The sequence below is a fragment of the Macaca mulatta genome, chromosome 8 (genome assembly GCF_049350105.2).
Source record: "Macaca mulatta isolate MMU2019108-1 chromosome 8, T2T-MMU8v2.0, whole genome shotgun sequence".
Lineage (NCBI taxonomy): Eukaryota > Metazoa > Chordata > Mammalia > Primates > Cercopithecidae > Macaca > Macaca mulatta.
The window spans coordinates 39223062-39237804 of NC_133413.1; positions in this window are offsets into that span (position 1 = coordinate 39223062).

Consider the following 14743-nt stretch of genomic DNA (forward strand, 5'->3'; position numbering starts at 1 on the left):
CCATTTCAGGATTTGTTGCAAAATTCAAGGTACAGGTTTATGGCTGCTGGTGTCCTGGTTATAGTACAGTTCTTATGGGTCCTAATAAACTCAGCTGCTCTAGGGGCCTCTTAAATTCCAGTATGAAAGATAGAGAAAAGGCATTATTTAGTTCCTGGCACATTCAGGGATCCTCATCCTTGAAGGCTGAGGAGAATGTTTCTTTCTTGGGGGAGCAAAAGCCCATAACTCTTGAATGCTGCCCAGGAACTAGAGGGTAAAAGAAGAGTTCTTTTCTCCTTCCCAGTTGCTAGAAGGATGGCAAATGAGAAACAGGGTTGGAGCTAGAAAGATGGTCACAAACCAAGGACTGAAATTCAGTAGTATTTTCTTTTTCCTTTTTTTTTTTTTTTCCCCCAATCTCAAAAAGCCTATCCTTAGATGCTGAGCACGCAATTGGGTTAAGACAAACTGGGCTGGTTGAAAATCCCACACAGTTCCATTCTGCACAAACATAGGCTGTGGCCCTCCATGGGGTGGTCCCTGAGATATGCCTAGAACAGCATTTTGTATTATTTCTGTATTATTTTTAATATTTTTATTTGTGTCTTTTAATATCTCAGGGACAGCCCCTGAAATATGCCTAGAACAGCCATAATCATTTTTTTGTATTACTTTTTAATATTTTTAGATTCAAAGTCTCTCTGTGTCACCCATGCTGGAGTGCAGCATGGTGCACTCCTGGCCTCAAGTGATCCTCTCACCTCAGCCTCCCAAGCAGTTTGAACTACAGGCACATACCGCCACACCCGGCTAATTTTCTTATCTTTTGTATAGACAGGGTCTTCCTGTGTTGCCTAAGCTGGTCTCAAACTCCTGGGCTCAAGGGATCCTCCTGCTTCAACCTCCTGAGTAGCTGGGATTACAGGTATGAGCCATCATGCCCTCATAACCACATTCTGAAACAGCGCTTCACAAAATGCTTCTGCTTATTTCTTTCTTAAGATCGTCTAACAAATCTGGTTGTGACTCCTTTATTGCACATGAGGAAACCACAGCTGATGTTACATAGTTATTTGCTCAATGTCACATAGCAGGTTAAGTGTCAGCTGAGACTCAAACCCAAATTGCTGTCACATAATCCAGGGCTAATTCCATGTTCCCAAGCTGCACCTCTTGGAGTACCTATGCTCTCCTCTAGAAATTGCTAGTCAGAGACTGTCTTGTGGAATGAAGTGAGTACTGACCTATGGAGTCACTGCATCCAGACAGAGCAAGTGCTCTTGGGAATGTCGCACCACCTCTCTGGGCTTCAGCTGCCTGATTTAGAAAATGAAGGATCGGCTGGGCGCGGTGGCTCACACCTGTAATCCCAGCACTTTGAGAGGCCGAGGCAGGCAGATCACGAGGTCAGGAGATCGAGACCATCCTGGCTAACACGGTGAAAACCCTGTCTCTACTAAAAATACAAAAAATTAGTCGGGCGTGGTGGCGGGCGCCTGTAGTCCCAGCTACTCGGGAGGCTGAGGCAGGAGAATCGCTTGAACCTGGGAGACAGAGGTTGCAGTGAACCGAGATCACGCCACTGCACTCCAGCCTGGGCAACAGAGTGAGACTTTGTCAAGAAAGAAAGAAAAGAAAGGAAAGAAAGGAAGAAAGAAAAGAGGAAAGAAGGAAAGAGAAAGAAAGGAAGGAAGGAAGAAAGAAAGAAAGAAAAAGAAAGAAAGAAAGAAAGAAAGAAAGAAAGAAAGAAAGAAAGAAAGAAAGAAAGAAAGAAAGAAAGAAAGAGAGAAAAAGAAGGGAGGGAGGGAAAGAAAAGAAAATGAAGGATCACAGTCACAATGCAAGATCCTAGAATGCCTCAGGGCCTACTGTGTGAGAGGGGACTGTCCTGTCCCTCTTTTATGTCATAGATATTAAAGTTCTGTGTAAATTTGATGAAGTGCACAATATTCTACTTAATTTAAAAGTTTTTAACGTCTAAGGGCACTTGAACTAGACATTCTCTGAGATCCCATGCCTTGTCCATGCCGTCATTAGCACCGATGAAATGTCTATAATTGTGCACTTGCAGAGGTCTTGGCCTGGTGCCTGGCAGGAAGATGGTGCTCAAAGATGGCAACCATGAACCATTGCCCACTCATAATGAACCCCCATGGAAGGGTTCTCTCCTGGACATGGTGAAGGGTTTCTGAGAGCAGAGTTAGGCATGCTGCTGGCTGATAGGGCTTGTAGTCTAAGAGATGACCTTTGGGTTTTTTCTGGAGGATTTGACATTTGAGGCCATGCCCTCATGCCATAAGATCTGTCCTCAGACACAGTTTCAAACTTTCTGTTTCCCCCGTCTCCAACACAGATGAAGAAAACTGGAGTCGGTTAGCCTGCAGAATGATTTTTTATTAATAAAGTGGTGCAATTTAGAGTGGTATTTCAGGTCACCTTAAGCTCTCCCGTACAACCTGGATTTTGCATTAAATGGAAACTATTAGTATTCGGAAATGCTTTAGCATGAGAGTGGCCGTGTGACCGTGACCTCTGTGTTTATGTAAACGTGTTTTCATTACCACCGTGCCTGGGGTGGAAAGGGGGAGCTGGAAGAAGAGAAAGCCACTGCTTGTTAACGCTGTCCTTGCGAATGTTCTTTGATTAGCAGCAGCTCAGGTCTAAGGGGGTCGAATACTGCATGCGGGCTGTGAATCACTCCCTTCGCAGCATGTGTGCCTGGCTAGAGGACACCAGGGCAGAGGATCCTGGCCCAGGAAGATGCTGTGCAGCCTCCTATGCCCTCCACTTGGAGCTTACCTCCAATCATCCTGGATTCTTTTGCCCCACCCCCCAGGAACTAGCTGGGAGGTCAGCCAACTACTGCCCAAAACTGGCCCATTACCTATTTTTGTACAGCCCTCATGCTAAGAATGATTTTTGCATTTTTTAACATTGCAAAAAAAATCAAAAGAAGAATATTTCATGACACGTGAAAATGCCACACGATTCTAATTTCAGTGTCCGTTAATAAAGTTTTATTAGAACACAGCCACGCTCATTCATTCACTTACGGTCTGTGGCTGCTTTCCTGCTGCAATGGCAAGGTTGAGTAATTGTGACAGAGACCATATGACCTCCAAAACCTAAAAGAGTTGCCATGTAGGCTTTTGTAGAAACAGTGTGCCAACCCCTAACCAAGTCCAACATTGGTTCCTCTTTCAATTCCTTTGGCAATCACTCATCAACACCTCAAGAATTCCTCCATAACATTTATGGAATCCACCCTCACTGCTCACTACTAGTTAAGAACCCAGCATCTCCAAACAGGATGCTGCCAACAACTTCCAGATGAGCCTCCCAACTTCCAGACTTTGCTACCTGGGACTTCTCATTGGTGTCTCCAGAGTGCGGTAGAATAGCCTGGCTAAAAGCACAGACTCTGGGGCTTCATACCCCAACTCTCCTCACTTATTATATGTATGGCCCCTGACTAGTCATTTCAGCTCTAAGCCTCAGTTTCCCCATCTGTAAAATGGGAGATAATAGTAGTACCTATCTTGTAAGTTATTGTAAGGATTATTTGCTGTATTCATCCGTTCTTGCACTGCTGTAAAGAAATACCTGTCACTGGGTAATTTATAAAGAAATGAAGTTTAATTGACTTGCGGTTCTGCAGACTGTACAGGAAGCATGGCTGGAGAGGCCTCAGGAAACTTACAATCATGTTAGCAGGCAAAGGGGAAGCAGGCACACCTTATAAGCCCAGAGCAGGAGGAAGAGAGAGATGAGGGAGGTGCTACATATTTTTAAACAACCAGATTCCGTGATAACCCATGTACTATCACAGGAACAGCCACAAAGGAGAAATCTGCCCCTGTGATCCAGTAACCTTCCACCAGGCCCCACCTCCAACATTGGGGATTAAAATTTGACATGAGATTTACTTAGGTGGAGACATGGACCCAAACCATATCCTTTGCAAAGCTCCAAAACAGTGCCTGGAATAATACCAGTATTTTTTGTTTGTTTGTTTGTTTGTTTGTTTTGTTTTGTGAGACGGAGTCTTGCCCTGTCACCCAGGCTGGAGTGCAATGGCACAATCTTGGCTCATCGCAACCTCCGCCTCCTGGGTTCAAGCAATTCTCCTGCCTCAGCCTCCCAAGTAGCTGGGATTACAGGCGTGTGCCACCACACCCGGCTAATTTTTTGTATCTTTAGTAGAGGCAGGGTTTCACCTTGTTGGTCAGGCTGGTCTCGAACTCCTGACCTCATGATCAACCTGCCTCAACTTTCCAAAGTGCTGAGATTACAGGCATGAGCCACCACACCCAGCCAATACCAGTATTTTGTATGATCATCCATGGAAAATTCAAGTTTGACCATGTCATTCCTCCACCCAGAAGATATCAGTGGCTTTTCATCATTGGTCAAATGGAGCCCAAACTCCTGAGCACAGTGTGCACAGGTCCTCTGTGTTCTGATCCCCATCAACTTGTGTCCAGCCATAGCTCTCTATACCCCAGGCCTCACAGGTTCTGCTGTAACAAGTTGTAGTTGCTCACCATTTTCCCCACACCTTTTGCTGTTTCTTGTCCTCAGCATTCCCTTCAGAGGCTCCACTTGTATTTCACCTCCTCCAAGAAGTCTTCTCTGACTGCCCACATCATACCCTGTGCAAGGCTCCACCCTACTTCCTCTATCAAATCCAGTCTGTTGTTGACTTGCTCTGCCACCCTTAGCTGGTGAGCTACTTGAGAATGTAGGGAGATCTCAGGGGTTAACTTGGGAGAGAGGAGAGACTATTTTCAGGGGACATATCAGGAAAGGCTTCTTGATGTAAAGCCCTTTTGAGACGAGCCTTGGAGGCCAGGTAGGACAAGAGCTGGCTTTAGTCATTGTCTGACTGTGCCTGACTCATTTAGGTCTTTCGTAAATGTTTGTTGACTGAATTAAGTGCTTGGTGAATGACTTTAATCCATTCATCCCTCCAGAAAACTGTAGCATTATGTGAGTTCAAGTTTCAGCTTGAAAGATAATTTCATGCCCTGCACCTTTGAATTAATGATTTCAGACTGAAATATGGTTCCAGGCACCCAAGAAAACAGGGAGAGAGGTTTGAGGGGACTCCCCATGCCTACAAGATACCGAGACACAGTGACCTGCTTCACCCCCGTAAAGGTACTACCTTGACTCCTGTCAATGCCCTGCTCCAAAACCCTCAGGGCTCCTCCTGCCTATGCAACAAATGCTAAGCTCCCAGAAACCACTTCCAATCTTGTCTCCCCTCACTTCCCTCCCTGCACCCTGTAACACATTGCACAGAATCACGACGGCCTCTGCTGAGTAAGTTCAGACAGACTCTATCACGGACAATGTTTTGCCAGGCAAATTGTGACCATTACTGAAGGGAGAGCTGAATCGGATAATTTATGTGGAAACACTCTGCCTTCGAATGGGAGTCATACTTTTTCCCTTTCTCAAAAAGGGCGTTCCTCTTGATCCTCCCCCACTCATCCTTCAGGGTCAGCACAAATGCCAGCCCTTGCAGTGTGCCCCTCCTCCCACTTGTCTTTCCCTCAGAGGAGGCTCTCCCTTCTCCTATTATTTTTACTTCTTAAAGCACTTCCCATCTGCCTTGCTTCATGGTTGTCAATGTACAGATCTCATCACCTCTGCAGTTGTATGAAGGTAGAGTCACTGCCTGTCTTCTAAGGTCCATGGCCCCACCGTAAGGTCTGACCCCCAAGAGATTCACACAATATTGAGTGGGGGAAGAACTCTTTCAGGTTACTAAATTTCCTCCTCTGTAGCATCAGAGCACTGGTTCCACCTTCTCATTATCCCTCAGATCCACTTTGGAAAATCTGTTTTGAAGATGAAGAAACAAATTCGAAAAGACTGACTTGTTTACAGTCTCATGGCTGGTGAGTAGCAGAAGAGGAAGCACCGTCTCTCTCCCCTACCCACGTTAGCTCCATTGTCCTGCAAGGCTGTGGGCTAAAGACAAGCAGCCCTACAGCACCATTTCCATTAGGAGATGTTAACGCAGCTCTGATGAAACTAAAACTCAGTTAACAGAATTAGAGACCTCCACATCCTGCTACTGCTTCCTTCTCTCCCCTCATCACTCCTATTTCTTACCCCCAGAAGCACTTAAAAGCTGTTTAAGGTGAACTGTGTTTAGACATGTGGCTGTCACTATTGTTAAGGATGTTTGCAAGGGGGTCTCAGTACACCCTCCACAATCACTGTCTGCCAGGATCTCTGTGTCTACCTATGTTTACATCACGCCTATCACTGGCACATCAGCAGGCTTTGACAAACAAGCTGGGAAGTGCGGGAAGAAAAGAAAAAAGTTGTTTGTGACTGACGCTATTAATTATCACTTTGTTACACCAGGCGCTCCTTAAAATGGCACAGAGTGGCTCTCGAGGCCTTTGCACATGTGCATGTATTTGGAGACATCCTCCCCCATTACAACATGATATAAACTGAAATCATGATGCAACAGACATGAAACTAAGCAGTTCTCACTCGCATGGCAGTAATACCATACAATCTGAGCAGCTGTAACCAAAAAGAGTGAACTTACTTATTACCTAATGAGGATTTCAGTTGACCCAGTTTAATAGGTGCTGAGAAGACAATGTGAAGGCTAAATAAAAACAATGCTGGATGAAACTGAGGCTTCCTTAATAGAAGCGGAAGGTCCAGATCACAGACAGTAAAATGTGTGTAATCTGGAGAACAGGCCGCTACAGGGAAATAGGATCACTATCTTAAGATGTGTATTCTCTATGCTTCCAGATGCCTGGACTAGTGTAGTACAAATGGAGACACTTAATTATGACTCTGGGGTGACACAGCAGAGGACATCATCAGAAACAGTTAATTCATGGTGTACCCAATTTTGCAGCCTGGGATACCATTGAAATCTTAGGGAATTTAGCTCAAGCCCTATAGTGCCTCAACCTTCCCAAAGGGTTATGTGAGCAACCAAGGGCCTCTCCTGGTCATCTGTGCCTCTAGGCTCCTGTTTCTATTAATGCTGTCTGTTCCCTGTCCACAGAAGTTCAGGGATGAAATGAACACACACTCACTACAAAGCAATATGATCTCATAGACTCCCCTAAAAATGGGAGAGGAAGACACTGGAGGAGGGGTTTACATTGTCACACCAGCAACTTCAAATGGGGCAGTAAGCATCCTTATTATTTTTTCCTTTTTTTATTTTTATTTTTTAAGAGACAGGATCTCACTCTGTCCCCCAGGCTGGAGTGCGGTGGCGTGATTATAACTCACTGCAGCTTTGAACTCCTGGTCTCAAGCAATCCTCCCAAAGCACTGGGATCCCAGGCATGAGCCACCATGCCCAGCCAGCATCCTTATTTTTTTTTTTGAGAAGAAGTCTCAGTCTGTCACCCAGGCCGGAGTGCAGTGGCATGATCTCGGCTCCCTGCAAGCTCCGCCTCCTGGGTTCACGCGATTCTCCTGCCTCAGTCTCCCAAGTAGGTGGGACTACAGGCGCCTGTCACCAGGCCCGGCTAATTTGTTTTTGTTTTTTGATTTTTGATTTTTTTTTGTACTTTTAGTAGAGACGGGGTTTCACTGTGTTAGCCAGGATGGTCTCAATCTCCTGACCTCGCGATCCGCCCACCTCAACCTCCCAAAGTGCTGGGATTACAGGCATGAGCCACTGTAATCCTTATTCTTAAATCCTGAAATCCTTGTCCTTTGGTCTCCCCACCATCCTGGAGTTTCATTGAACCTTTACTTCATCCAGCCCAAGCCTCTCCCCTCTTCCTGGCTTCTCTCTTTTACCTTTCTCCTTTCTTCTCCTCTCTTTCTTCCTCTCTTTTAGGAACAAAAGCCGTTCATTCCTCTCCTTGTCACATACAGAGCAGCTTTCCCGCTCCATATCTCAGCATCTGACAGCCATGCTGACAAAGTGACCACATGCCCACTGGGCTCACCAAGACCTTCCATAAACCTAGATAGCGCCTTCCACAAGGGAAGTTCTGGTGTTCAATGTTAAGAAAGCAGCATTTCACCAACCCCGTGAGAGCCCAGGGAGGAATGTTTTCATGGGCAAGTAAATTTGGAAAATTGTGCACACTGAAGACCCCTCTTAGAGATTCACAACACAAAGGATCTTGTGAAGTGTCAAGTTCTCCAGTAAAGACTCATGTTTAACTCTGTGAAACACAATATTTCTGGAGCTCTTTGGGCCATGGGTTAATAAGGACACTGCTGATGACTTACAAAATATGCCTTAGAATGTGCACAGAAAAGGCCCAAGCCTGCCCAAGGAGACATGTAAGGAGGCCCTGGGAGCAGAAATACTGGAAAGAATGAGTCCCCTTGTTGCAGCAGGAAAGCTTTCCCTAGCCCAACCTCACCGAGTGACCTTGGGCCCATCCCATCTTCTCCGGGGCCTCAGAATTATAGGCTGGCTGGGCTTTGCGCTGTTCCTGACATTATTTATGACATGAGCCTGGTCACCCCTGTCCTATAACTGCCTCACAGAGGTGCTCTAAGGATAAATAAGTCCATTATCTGCAGAGTGCTGAGAGCTCCTTTGAGGGAGGCTTTACATAAATGCACAGTTATTCTTGTGCTTATATTAAGTCAGTTATCAACCTTTTGAGCCAGTCCAGTTTTCTGCACAGGTTGTATGGAATAGTAAGAGAGAAACAGGTGATGCATCCTCGAAACAAGTGGTGTTGCTTTCAGTCCAGTTTGAGATGGCATGTCTATACACCTCTGTGCACACACACCACACACACACACACCAGGGAGACACTCTGAGGATTCAATAGTTAAGTTAAACATTACTGTTCGTCTTAGTCCATTTGGTGCTGCAATGGCAGAATATCACAGACTAGGTAGTTTATAATGAGTAAAAATTTATTTTTCATGGTTCTAGAGGCCAGGAAGTCCAAGATCAAGGCAACAGCATCTGGCAAGGGCCTTCTTGCTGTATTATCACATGGCAGAAAGCATCACATGACAAAAGAGCAAAGACAGAGAGAGACAGAAATGAAACCACTCCTGCTAAACAAACCCACTCCAACAATAACAGTATGATTTCACTCATGAGAGTGAAGCCCTCATGATCTAAATACCTCTTAAAGCTTCCACCTCCCAATTCCATCACAATGGCAATTAAATTTCAACATGACTTTTGGAGGGGACAAACATTCAAACCACAGCAGTGTGTGAACTGCTATCAGATTCCTTCATCGCTACATGCTTTTGCTTTAGTCATGGGATTCTCCTTCTAAGATGTCTACACAGTCTTGTTTTATAGAAGAGAAAGCTGAGGCCAGAGGGGTGAAATGAATTCTCTGACATCTTGTGGGAATTGATGGCAGGATTGCGACAGGCGTAGCCTGCTGCTTTTTCCCCAGGCTTGTGTCCAGACATCCATGCGTGTGGTTGTTTGTTTGTTTGATTTGCCTTTTTGGAAAGCACCTGGTGCTCTCTCTACCATGCCATGCTTCCACACACATATTTTTACAACAATTGAAGCTACCCAACAAAAGATGTTGAATTGACCATTCCTAAAGATATTTGAGCAAAAGCCAGAATCTGTTGAGGATGCCACGGACAGTTGGAATGTGAAACCAGATGATTCATTCGTATACTTACCCTTCAACATTTAGTTCTCATTTTTTGTGTGTCACAGACTGTCTTATGTTTTCCATGGTAATGAACAAAACAAAGTCTCTATCCTTTTTTGAACTTACGTTCTAGTGGAAAGGACAGGTAATGAGCAAATACATGTATGCACTAATGACATATAATCATAAGACAGGATAAGAGGATAGAGAATTGCAGGGCTTGGAAAAGAGGAAGGAGATTGTGGTCAGGAGAGCCTCACTAGGAAGATGACATTAGAAGAAAGATGTGAACGTGAGGGAGTGGGCTTTATGAAAGTTGAGGGGGAATGCAGTTTCCAGAGAAAGGGTGCAGGAAGAGCAAGGGCTCTCAGCTGAATTCATGCCTGGTGTGTTGAGAAACAGTGAGGGGGCTTATATGGCTGAAGCAAAGTGTGCATGGGAGGCATGCAGGAGGAGATGGCCTAAGTCACACAGCAAAGAGGAAGTGGGTAAAGTTCAGGCCATGATGAAGACTGTTGCAAGGATTCTTCCAAAGCTGAGTCCATGACCATTTAGCTAAGTTATAATGTTGGGTACCACCAGCACCTGACTTCTATTTAATATAATTCTGCTAAGCATACTGGCTGAGTAACCTATGCCACTAGGGACTGGAAAAGCACCTTTCTCCTAGGGCAACAGCCCCAAAAGCTGAAATGAAAAGTCTCTTTCTATTGCCATCTTCTGCAAGGTAGCCTAACAATTAAATAGAAAGAACTTAGTTTTTTCTCCTCATCCTTCAATATAAAACATACCCTATCCAACTGTCTAAAATGTCCTAGCACTATGTAAAACACACCCGCTGTTTCTTTTGATTCTGTGGAATTCTCTTCCCTTTGTCAACACCTAGGCAAGACCAGAATTAAGCTTTTCATCTGAAGCAGAGTTTGACGTAAGCTTAGGGCACCAGATCTCTATGGAACAAGAAATGAATCCTTGAAAGCACCAAGAATATAAGAGAGGGACCCACACCAGAAGCAAGCGAGAGTATCACAAGGGGACAATGACTCCTGTGACTGTGTGCAAAATGGAGCAGGACTAGCAGCTGAATCTGAAGACATCTGACCTTGAGGGCTTTAATTCCTGTCCAAGGATGCCAGCAGGTCTCAGAAGTGGGGGTGCACTGCCCCTATGTTGTCCAAGGTTAGAGACACGAAAGCTCAGAGGGTTGAATAGATGACTGTCATCTCCCCAAAAGCCATGATATCTTTTCAACCTATCCCTTCCCTGTCTACAGCCAGTTCTGTACACATTCCCCGCATCTTCCTACACCAAGTGTATTAGTCTGTTTTCACACTGCTGTAAAGATACTACTCAATGGGACCAGGTGCAGTGGCTCACACCTGTAGTCCCAGGATTTTGGGAGGCCGAGACGGACAGATCACCTCAGGTCAGGAGTTTGAGACCAGCCTGGCCAACATGGTAAAACCCCATCTCTACTAAAAATAAAAAAAAAAATAGCCAGGCAGTGTGGCAGGCGCCTGTAATCCCAGCTACACGGGAGGCTAAGCCACGAGAATCACTTGAACCTGGAAGGCAGAGGTTGCAGTGAGCTGAGATCGCACCACTGCACTCCAGACTGGGAGACAGAGTGAGACCCTGTCTCCAAGTAAATAAATATTCAAAATAAAAAAAAAAATACTACTCAAGACTGGGTAATTTATAAAGGAAAGAGGTTTAATTGACTCAGTTCTGCATGGCTGGGAAGGCCTCAAGAAACTTAAAATCATGACAGAAAGGGAAGCAGTTATGTTTTACATGGTGGTAGGAGACTCAGCAGAAAGCGAAGGGGAAAGAACTCCTTCTAAAACCATCAGATCTCGTGAGAGCCACTCACCATCATGAGAACAGCATGGGGAAAACCACTCCTGTGATCCAATCATCTCCCTCCTTTGACACGTGGGGATTACAGGTCCCTCCCTCTGCACGTGGGGATTACAATTCAAGATGAGATTTGGGTGGGGACACAGAACCAAGCCACATCACCTATCAAAGGTCTGTTTCCCCAGAAGTCTCAAGCCAAACTCAGTGAAGAACTGGACATGAGAACAGTGGGAGGCTCTGCATACATTCTGTGTCCAGCTGAGCACAGCAGCTGTAAAGAAGACAGTTCGATTTCCTCAGGTGGCGAAGCATGGTGGAGCTGGACCTCCCACTGGACTGGGGCCTAGGCCCCTTGAGAACGGAGGAGAGAATCAAACTCAGTGGGGAAATGGGAACACTAAAATCAAACCTCACCAGCTGCACAGGTTTCCTAGGGCCGAGCTTGCCTTTACTGATTATAGAAACTTCATCAAACTTTGTCTAAACAGAAATGCACAACAGGAAGAGACGCATTTTTCATGGGCCACAGTTTGCAGTCCCCCTGGGAAGTGCTTCCCACACTTAGGGCCATGAGTCATCGACACAGACCCAAATTCTCTCCCCTGCAGCTCCTCTTTGCTGGGGAAGGTTGGGATCAGCCCCATGATGCTTGCTACAAGGAATACATGGTGACCAGCAGGGAAAGTGGAGAGTAGCTCAAGAGGACACACCTGTCTGCTCCTTCGGCTCTTTGCTTCTGAGTCAAGAGGAGTCAGAAACATCCACTCCAAGGGGAAGAACCTGTAACTGGATCAGCTACTGTGCTTTCAGAATTGCTTAGCTGCTGGGCACATGTGACCTGAGAGCATTTGCAATGTGGCTAGTCAGAATTGAGGCATGCGATAAGTGGAAAATACACCCTGGATTTTGAATACTATGCACAAAAATAAAAAAAAAAAGAGTGTAAAATATCTCATTGATTTTTATATTACTTTTTTCATACTGCTTATATTTTAAATATATCAGGTTAAATAAAATTTGTTATTCAGAGTAATTTCACTTCTTTATTTTTACTTTTTTATAATGTGACTCCTAAATAATTTAAAATTGCACATGGGGCCTGCATTATATTTCTATTGTACAGCCCTGAACTGGAGGATAAACACCAATGAAAGAAACAGACAAGGACTACTAGGTCATTCCACTCTGAGCATGCCATGTATGGAAAGCATTTAATGACAAGTGTGCCTCATTTTACTCAGCAAACTTGAAGGTCAACATAAAGAAATGGGAAGACAGTAGGCCTAAGCACCAAGAGTACAGGCCTGGAAACTCCACCAGCCAGATGTGGGCCAGGAGAGGGAGTCAAACCAAAGCACAGCCTCCAATTAGCCCATTATCTCCCACGTCTTCCTCTCAGAAGATCTGGACTTTCCTGATGCAAAAGACCTCACGGCCAGCATTTCCTATCCAATCCCCACCTATGGCTGTTGTAGGCTTCTGAAAAATCAGAACAGATTGAATTGCTCAGACTCAACCTTTAGGGTCCTTTCTGGATATAGTGGAAAATGTGGGATTTGTGATTGGACAAACCTGGAGTCAGATTTCAGTTCTGCTGTTGATAAGCCCCACGTGCTTAGACAAGAAACTAAGCTGTCATTTCTTCCTATGTAAACTAGGTATTAGGATGCTGCAAAAGTAATTGCCGATTTTGCCATTACCTTTAATAAAATAATTTATTTTATTAAATTTTTGAATTTTATCTAATAAATTTATTTTATTTTATTTGTAATAAAATAATTTATTTTACTATTATTTATTTTATTGATTCTATATATTTATACATTTATTTTATTAATAATAAAATAAATCAAATTATTTATTTTTATGTATATTTATATAATTATTTCATTATTAATAAAATAAATCAAAGCTCCAGTAAAAATTTCACTGGATACATTCAAGTGCTTACACAAAACCTGGCACATAAATGGTACCTATTATGACTCTATGTTCCATGAAACTGTATATTCTTCATTTTGTTGAATTAATCCCTATTTTAAATGCAGTAGAGGAGCTGGCTGCATAAAGGACACTTCCTCTAAGTCCCCATCAAATGGCGAAGAGTACTTCCCTAACGAAAAGAACTGCTCCCCAATTCCCTGTCCCAGCATTCTCCCATGCATTGGGAAACCCTCCTCTTCTCAATAATTAGTTTTTATGCATCCAGATTTTTTATACCTGAGCTCTCACATTTACCTCGAGTGAGGCACATGTGTATGCAACTCTCCATAAGGTTCCCAATGCATACCTTTTTCTGCATCCCAGCTGGCAAGGCGGAGAAAGAAAATTTCTGAACCAAGCTTTCCTCAAAGGCCTGGTGGGGCTGGGAGGGAGAGACAGCCCCGGAAGAGGTCTGCACAGGGAAGTGGAGAGAGCAAAGGAGGAAGAAAAACAAACACAGTTTTAATTAAACACAGTGTATCTAAATCAGGGAGGTATGCTCAGAGAGCAAGGAAGGGTGAAATGGAATTTCTAGAAGAAAACAACTTTCTTCACCTTCTTAGTCTCATTAACATTGAAATGAACCCCCTAAGGAGAAGGAGCCGGGCCCTACTGCAGGGGAGGAGAGAAAGCTCCCCTGCACCTCAATGGGGCTTTGTGCTCCTTGGCACTGGATCTGCCAAGACAGGGCACCTCTCCTGGAGCCCGCTCTTGGGGGCGTCTCCCCTGCCTGTGCATCTGGGGGCTTCATTCTGGCCATAGGAGGCAGAGAAGTGGGGCCTGTGTAGTGGGTGTCAGGGATGGACAGGGACTCTTACCTGGGCCCATCTAGCTCCCTTGCCTGGCTCTCTCTGCTCATTTGCAGAGCCATCCCCCATGCTGGGATGTTTGGGGTGCAGCAGGAATTGCCAGTTTCTGCAGCTCTCCTCTCCCCTGGCTCAGAAAACTTGACGTCATGCTTGCCTGGAAACCTACCTTCCAGTCCTGCCCATCCTGAGACCTGTGAGATGGAAGAGGTTCTAGGCCCACCTCAGGGTCTCAGCAGGTGAGTCTCACTTGCAGCTAATTTGGCCTCAAGTCTGATAGTTGAATGGCTCCCTAATCTCTGGCTGCTGGTCCCACCCTGCACCCAGTTCTTACCACAGGGCTTCTGTCTTCTTCCTTCTCTCTGTGCCAAAGCCTTGAAAAGTGTCCTGAGTCCCTTCCTCTCCTTTGTCACCACCCTCTACTGCCCCCTGAACATCAGCCCTGAGACTGGCTCTTTGCCAGGAAAAATACCCTGCCCCTTCTTCCTCACCCCAGTGCTTTTCAAC